Raw genomic sequence first — 8,745 nt, 5'->3', positions numbered from 1 at the left:
CATCAAAAGAATCAATCTCCGAAATTCTCTCATAAGCACCTGGTAAATTCATCCCCTTGCTTTCCTAAAAAGTAACCTCCTCATCATTGACATGGAACTTGATTTCAATCTTCTCCGAATCCATCAGAGCTCTTCCCATAGCAAGGAAAGTTCTCCCCAAAATAATAAGAATGTCCCGATCAATAGGACAGTCAAGAATCACAAAATCTGCGGGTAACATAAATTTACCAACCCGCACAAGGACATCATCAACCACGCCAATAGGCTTCTTAATAGATCTGTCAACCATCTGCAACCTCATAGTAGGTGGCCTTAGCATCCCCAAACATTATTGCTAGTATATAGAAAGTGGCATCAAATTAATACTCTTCCCATTATCACACAAAGCACGAGAAAAATCATGGTGCCCAACAGAGCAAGAAATGGTGAACGCCCCTAGATCGCCCTTTTTCTGAACAGTAGTTGTTGAAATGATGGAACTCACAGTGTGAGTCAAACTCTCGGTTTCATGTTGCACCATTTTCTTCATGGTTAGCAGGTCCTTCAAATATTTAGCAAAACCGGGCATCTCTTTGACAACTTCCAAGAAAGGAAAATTCAGAGACAGCTGCTTCAGCTAATCATAATTTTTTTTTAACTTAGTATCTTCCTTCTTCTTCATCAACCTCTAAGGAAAGGGAGGTTTAGATTTGAAAAGCTGAGTCAAAGGGCGGGGAGCCCCTTTCACAGTTTGCTTGCTTTTGTCATCAGCCTCCTTCAAAATTTCTGGAATATCAGCCACTTTCTCGTCAGTAGGATTCTCATCAACAATAATTGGTTTCAGACTGCACCTCTTCATCTTCATCAATCGGCTCGAGCTCAACAACCTTTTTTTCAACACCTTGGAGTATTTTACCACTTCGAGTACTAATGGCAAACACTCGATCTACACCGCCTCCCCTATTCTTCGAATTTAGAATAGTGTCACTAGGAAGTCCTCCCTTTTTAGGAGGGTGCTGCTCGCTAGAAATATCACGCATCTGTGACTCGAGATTCTGAATGGCTACTGTATGGGAACCCACTCTCTCCGTTAGCCCAGATAATTTCCTCTCAGACTTTGGTTGATTTACCATAACCTTCTTAAGCATTGCTTCAACCCTCGAACTACCTTGCTCTGTTGATTTCCCTTTCGGTGGTATATAAGGATTGGAACTCTTGTTCCTAAAATTGTTGTTGTTGTTGTATCTCCCTTGGTTCGTACCGCCATAATTATTATTGTAGTTCCCTGAGTTATTGTTATTGTAGGCATCCTGACCCTGCTGAGGTCTCCATTGATTCTGATTCTGGTAACCACCTTGGTAGTTTTGTCTTTGATAACCCCGATGAGAATGTTCACATAGTTAGTGTCTTCAACCTGCATAGGAGGTCCCTCGTGAAACAGTCCCTCTTGGATCTGGTACATCCCTTTCGGCATACCTGATTCCTCCTCACAAATATTTACCTTCTTAATCTGGGTCTCATCAAACTTCTTGGTTAGCAAGGAAATATTCGTTGCAAGCTCAGCCAATGTTTGCTGGGTATCTTGTTTCTCCTTTACCATATTCATGATCATGACGCTACCGTAAGACACAATATCAACATTGTTTGAGTGCCAAGCCTGATTGTGCGTAGTCAGCCTGTCAAGTATGTTGGTCACTGGTCGGTAAGATTTATTCATAAAACAACCATCAGCTGCATTGTTTACAATTGATTGCTTAACTAGATCCAGCCCACGATAGAACTTCTCCATTAATATGTTCTCCGAAAAACCATAATTTGGAATCTTCTGCAAATACTCTTTAAATCTCTCCCAAGCTTCATATAATTGCTCCTCTAGTCGCTGCTTAAATTCATAGATCTTGTCATGAATCTCAGCCTTCTTGCTAGGAGGGTACAATTTCTTGAGAAAGACTGCTACTATCTTTGCCCATGTAGTAATAGAATTCTGGGATAGCTTCTCGAACCATGCTCTTGCATCTCCAGCTAAGGAATATTTGAAAAGCCTCAGCCGAATAGCATCCTGTGAAACGTTGTTTTGGATATGATTAGCACATACATCCACAAAATTGTGCAAATGACGTTGAGGGTAATTATCGGTAGAGTTCTAAAAGTATCCCTCAAGATTCAACAACTGGTATAGCGAGGAGTCAATTTTGAAGCTTGCAGCTCCAACCCGAGGATGAACAACAGCAGATGCATAATCCTCTTTAGGAACAAGATCAACTAAAATATTCTCGTCATCTGATTCATTCACCTGATTATTCAATCGACCCCCCCCCCCCCAGTTACCAGCACGTTGGTTTTGCTGATTCAGATTCATATTCACCTGGTCTACAAGGAATAGCAAACAAGGTGTGATGGAATAACAAAAATACTTCAATCAAAGCAAATACTATTTAGTAATTTCAAAATCGTATTCCCCGGCAACAACGCCAACATTTGATATGCTCAAATTACACATTTTATTAGCGTAAATCAGACTATGTCAATTATAGTAACCCAACAAAGTTGGGGTCGAATCCCACAAGAAATATGGTGAGAAAAGGTTACTAAACTCGTAGAATACTTAATTTAGGTCTAATGTCTTAATCCGATGATTTTTGGTAAAAGTTGGTTGTTTTATAACTAATGGCTACTAATTGATTTGGATTGTAATTTATGGTAAAAGAAACCAAGGTTGTGTCCCCTTCAGATAAAGTGTATGATCATGGGTATTGATCTTGATATACTTCTAATGGATCGTTATACGAATGCACTTAACCTCTATATGAATCTCTATTATTTCCCAATATATAAAGATTATCTCTTTCTATGATTTTCCCAAATATAAGAAAGTAAATATGAAGAACGGTTAATTATGCCAAGTAAATTAGTCTTATTCCTAAGTGAATTTATTAAACAAAGTTTACAGCTTTGAGTCCTTGTTATTTATTCTTACCAACCCTAATTATTTTCCCAAACAAATCAAGGTTTATGGCTTTAATCAATGTTTGCAACCATTAATTATGAATGAAGATTGAAGAATAAATAAACCCTAACAATAAATTATGTGTATATCAATCACAAATCCTAATCAAAAAACACCCATCATTGGGTTCACAATCCTAGTAAAGAAATTTAGCTACTCATAGAAGAAGAAGAAGAACAATAATAAATAATTGAGATCATAATGCTTACGAATGATTGATTGGAATTGAAGAGAAATTAATTGCAATTGTTTGTAATCGCAAAAGACTTTAAAAACTATGAGTATTCAATGCTAATGAAACTAACACTTAAAACTACTGAAATCTCTATTACAATAAACCTACATCAGATATTTATAAAAGTCTAAATCGTGCAAAATATGTTTGACAAAATTGCCCCCGATGGACAAATGTACGAATCGTAAATATTATACGGTCCATAGAATCTATAAATAGTCTCCGTAAAATATTCTTTTAGTTATACGTTCCAAATTTACAGACCTTAAATATCATATGGTCTGTGCAACTGGTCCGTACAATCTTCTTTCCTTTGAGACTTTGTTGGAACCAATCTACGGTGAGATTTACGGACCGTAAAAGATGTACGGTCCGTACTTTCTAGTTGAATTCCTCCTTTAGATCTGATTCCTTTTTGTCATGGATCTACGGTTGAATTGACGGACCTTAAATATTATACGGTCCATCTTTTGCTCCGTAAAAATCATGCTTCAGTTATTTTTCTAGCTTGAACTTCTTTTTCACCCATTTCCACGACTTGCTCCCAAAATACGCTAAATACCTGCAACATATCTTACACACATCAAAAAGACCAAGACTTGCTAAAAAACAAGTAAAACTTATAGCCAATAAGCATCGAATGTGCCATAATTTCACGGCACATCAGTCACCCAACAACCGATAACGGTTCACCCCGAGTAGTCCACTCGGGTCAAAGGTCAATTCGAAAAACCCACTCTTGTATATGCCTAGGTTAGAGCTAAACCAAATCCAAATATGAACTAAACTGGGATGTTTTGATATTTTAGACGTATCCAAACTCGATAAGAAGAATACCCTGTGTCTAGTACGGTCTATGACCCGGAAAACACCGCATCTTATATTACGTGCTATCTGGAAACATGTAATGTTACCTATGAATGAAACCATTGCCTAGTGGGGGGGAGGGGGAATTAACCTTGGCTTCTGTTCTGTAGATGTCGATCAATTTCAATTTTGACATAGTCTTGACTACACCGAAACTGCTACGTATTTGGTGGGGCCAAATGTCCCCAGAGAAGAAAAAGGGGAATTGATGTCACTTAGGAAATTTGACATCCATCATGACTATGATAGGTTGCAAAGAATTGATAGAGCTAATTATCGAGTTTTGGGACAGAGATAGGATGGTTTTCCGGTTCGGGGACAATATCGAAATGACGTCGACTTTAGAGGGGTTTTGGGATGTGTTGACTAGCGTAGGCTCGGGATTGAAAGAAGAAAGAAACCCACCAAAATGCCTTAATCCCAGAAAAACCCACCTACTCCCAAATTTGCAGAATGCTTTCTTTGTACTACGCCAATTGGGTCCATGGCCCCACCATACCCTTTAGAGAGCTATACAAAAGGTTTGGAAGCCCAAATGTATTTGTGGAGCATCTCAGGGAATTCAAGACTTATGCCGAATGGACGGCCACAAGACCTTTAGCTTTCACCATTTACTTCCTGGGAACTATGGTTTTTCCCAAATATTGTTCCTTAGCCATAGACACCCGAGTCATTTCGGTCATCCATGCCATCTTCTACGACCTAACCCAATAAGAAAAAACCAAATACTTTGACATAAACCCAATCATACAAGCCGATTTGTACCGAGCCTTGAGCCTCTGCCAAAACCATTACAAATACTTCCAAGGTTGTAACTTACTCCTACAATGGTGGATCCTCAAGCACATGATCAAAGTTAGGGGTGAACAACACTTAAGTAAGTCGGCCGAAAAGGATGGTCTTCAGAATGTTTATCCAAACTTTGGAGAACAAAACAAACAAAGTTTGACATTCACCTTTTCTAGATTGAAAGAGGAAAGCATTCAATGGATGTTTCATGACTTCGTGTCCAGTGAAGTTGTGGTTAAGTAAAGAAAGTGTCCATTTTTACCGCTTATGGAAATTCAAGGGATTCACCCTTATGCGCTTGCCAAGGTCTTTAGACAATTTGGGAGGATTCAAGTCGTGCCAAAGATTGGAGGCAAGGGTGATTTTATCATTGACTATGACTTTGATAGACCGCCAAGGGCTTTGGATTGCATATGAGAATGGAAGGGTCGCATTATTTGGGGTCCCGATACCTTAGACGAAGATAGGTTTGGTCCGGGTTGCGTTGTGGAGTATAAAGATTGGTTAAGGACCGACTTACACACACGCTTCCTCTTAGACCTACTCTCTAAAGCTGTGTGTAAGAAAAGGAGTCGCAAGCTGAGATTCGAGCTCGTTTGGATTATGTCACGACCCAAACTGATGGGCCATGACTAGTGCCCGAGTTGGACACTCGTATACGAACCCGTTAGATATAATCAGACTGATACTCAGGACAATGTGGAAATTTTCAAAAGCATGTTGTAAACTCATAATGCCATATAGCAGAATAAAACTGTCTCCCGAGGAGTCACAGTTAACCAAACACAACAAAATATGTAAGCCGACAAGGCTGCCACTATATGCGGGTATATCCAAAACGAACTACATCTGTATAACTGAACAAACCATATATACTACCCACACATGTCTACAGACCTCTAAGAGTATAACAATGTCTATGTCAAATGGATTTGTACCAAAATGACTCAAGCTCCGGAACAATGGAGCTCTCCAAGTAGCTGAGCAGAAGTCCTAGACTGGTGGATCAACAAACTGAGTTTCTGTAACTGCGGGCATGAAACGCAGCCCCCGAAGAAAGAGGGTTAGTACGAATAATGTACTGAGTATGTAAGTCATAAATAACAACATATAAAGATGTAAAAGGAAACATGAAAAAGGAGGGATAACCTGTACATCTTAAAATCATATGCACACAAGCACCTATATACATATATACACATATAACATAAGTATTAGTGTTGCGGAACAAGAAACCTGATCCATAAATGTTAGTGTTGTGGAACGTACAGCCCAATCCAAAAGTACATCATTTTGCCGCGAAACGAACGGTCTAATCCATAAATATCATATGTTAGTGCCGAGGAACGTACGGTCCGATCCATATAAGTTAGTGCTGAGGAACGTATAGCCCGATCCATATAAGTTAGTGACGAGAAACGTATGGCCCGATCCATATAAGTTAGTGCGGAGGAACGTATGGCTCGATCCATACATGTTAGTGCCGAGGAATGTATGGCCCGATCCATACAAGTTAGTGCCGAGGAACGTACGGCCAGATCCATACAAGTTAATGCCGAGGAACGTATGGCCCGATCCATACAATTTAGTGTTGAGGAACGTACGGCCCGATCCATATAAGTTAGTTCCAAGGAACGTACAGCCCAATCCATACAAGTTAGTGTCGAGCAACGTACGACCCGTTCCATAAAAGTTAGTGCCGAGAAACGTACAACCTGATCCATACAAGTTAGTGTCGAGGAACTTACGGCCCGATCCATATAAGTTAGTTTCGAGGAACGTACGGCCCGATCCATACATACCATATTCATATACATAATGTAAATAACATACATAAAAGCTCATATGAAAGCTACAACTTTATCAGAGTGAAGTAAGGTCGGTAACCTCCGATAAATATTATGGACAACTATTATCGCTAGATCTCACCTTGAAGGAACAATTCATAAGGTGAGATCAACAACAACGAATAGAATCGAGAAAATCGTGAAATAGATCAACATTCTCATATCATCGTTGAAATCATAACTTGAGACCTTTGAACATAAAATCATCATTTTCATTGTAATCATCATAGAAAACATCTCATCTTTATTATCCTAAGAAGCTTTTAAGAATTATGAACTTCTAGCTTTTGAAATCAAGGAGGTTATGGAAACATTTATGGAATCATACCATCAGAATCATGTCTTTGAAAGAAAGGGACGAGCCTTAACATACCTGTTCAACCTCCAACTACCTACGTTTATCCGTCCGAGCCCGCAAGTCTACATATAAGACCATTCATACTATGATTAGGTCCATTGTTATATATACTTATCCTAAGCCTTCAAATAAATCTTTCTAGAATCTGCCAGAATTTCGGCAGCATCTCCTCTTCTTATATGCCTAGCCCGAAACCTCAATTCAGCAACCCATAACAACAAAAACAACACCAACATCAATAACATCATTTCCAACACTAGTATAAACCCTAAAACAGCCCACACGCTATTTTCCAACTTCCGCAACTAACCCACTTGCTATACAATTATTTAACCACTCTATCTTCGTGAATGAGTCGGTATTAGCGTAAATAGAAAGAGATCCATACCTTACTCTTGTTGAAGTAGAAATATCTCCAATATCCGCTTCGAATCCACCATAAAACAAGATTACAATCACAACCATGCGCTATCCGGACCTAAACTAATATTACGCCACTTAAAAATTGCTCACTTTTTGATATTCTCAAGTTTTTCTAGAATTTTCTGGGCAAATCTGATGAAAAAGGGGGTTATTACCCTTTATATAGGGGTCAAATTCGGGTCGGGTCACTGTAGCAGTGTTGTAGCAAGTCGGTACTGTAGCAATACTGTAGCACGCGTTTCTGCTTTGTCAGTCGAACTTGTAACGTCTATAATTCTCTACTCCGATGTCCTATCGATGAGCAGTTTGTTTCGTTGGAAACTAGACTTGACGAACTTCATTTAGGCTATTGTTTCACTTCAAAACACTTCATATGCTAAGAAATATTATTCCCTCAAGTTGGACCAAAATGTTCACACAAAACTTCACCCATCCTTTCTCCAAAGTCGTACTACTCCATTTCTTCCACTCATTTCCTTATAAAACCTTCTGGTATACCTTATATACAACCTTCACTCATTGAATATACTTAATATTGCTTGCTCATTTTATTCCAAAGTGATTTTACTTAACCATAACTCAATGTACTTATGTTTCAAATTTAATAAGTGTTTCTTGGAAGATACCGGGTGTAACAGTTTAGAGGAGAGCTGATGACAAAGATACAAAGTATTTAAAGAAAATTGAGCATGACAAAGCCATCATAGAAAGTCTGAGACATGAATTGGAGCTTACTAATGATTGCTTGATTGAGCTAGATGATTGAATGAAAAAGACTTTGGATGATGTCGCTGCACTGACTTTCACACAGAAGGTATTTCTGATGGAGGCCACTTTGACATTGGCCCATCTTCATTTCCAGACTACCCTCTGAAAATCAAAGAAGGCCAAGACTGACCGGGATCGGTCTTCATCATCCACCACCGGAGGACACTTTTGCTGATTTATTTTGAAGCAATGTCTTTACTTTATCTTTTGTACCCCTTCGGGGAAGGATATTATTATTAATGATTATGCAACAATGGTTTGATTCAAATGGTGCATTTATGTTTCAAATGATTAGTATGCTTAGGAACGCGAGTAGTGTAATCCTATAAACTTCTTTGTGTGACTTATTTGCTTTCATATGTTTTGCTTAAATGCTTAATTGACCTCAAGTACTGCCCACTCACCCAAAGAAAAACAATGAATAAAACTACCGTACTAAGTCTAGCAACCTTCTCAGAATCTGAGGATGAAC

At 38.8% G+C, this 8,745-nt stretch overlaps 1 non-coding gene across 1 annotated transcript; it reads left to right on the top strand.

Annotated features, from left to right (window-relative positions):
• Positions 1 to 1,784: 1,784 nt before the first annotated feature.
• Positions 1,785 to 1,890, top strand: LOC132625355 (small nucleolar RNA R71). Its single transcript, XR_009576791.1, has one exon. It is a non-coding gene; the product is annotated as a small nucleolar RNA R71 (small nucleolar RNA).
• Positions 1,891 to 8,745: the final 6,855 nt, after the last annotated feature.

Source organism: Lycium barbarum, chromosome 12 (assembly GCF_019175385.1).
Source record: "Lycium barbarum isolate Lr01 chromosome 12, ASM1917538v2, whole genome shotgun sequence".
Lineage (NCBI taxonomy): Eukaryota > Viridiplantae > Streptophyta > Magnoliopsida > Solanales > Solanaceae > Lycium > Lycium barbarum.
The sequence above is the reverse complement of the archived record's forward strand: the minus strand, read 5'-3'. Positions and strand labels throughout refer to the sequence as shown.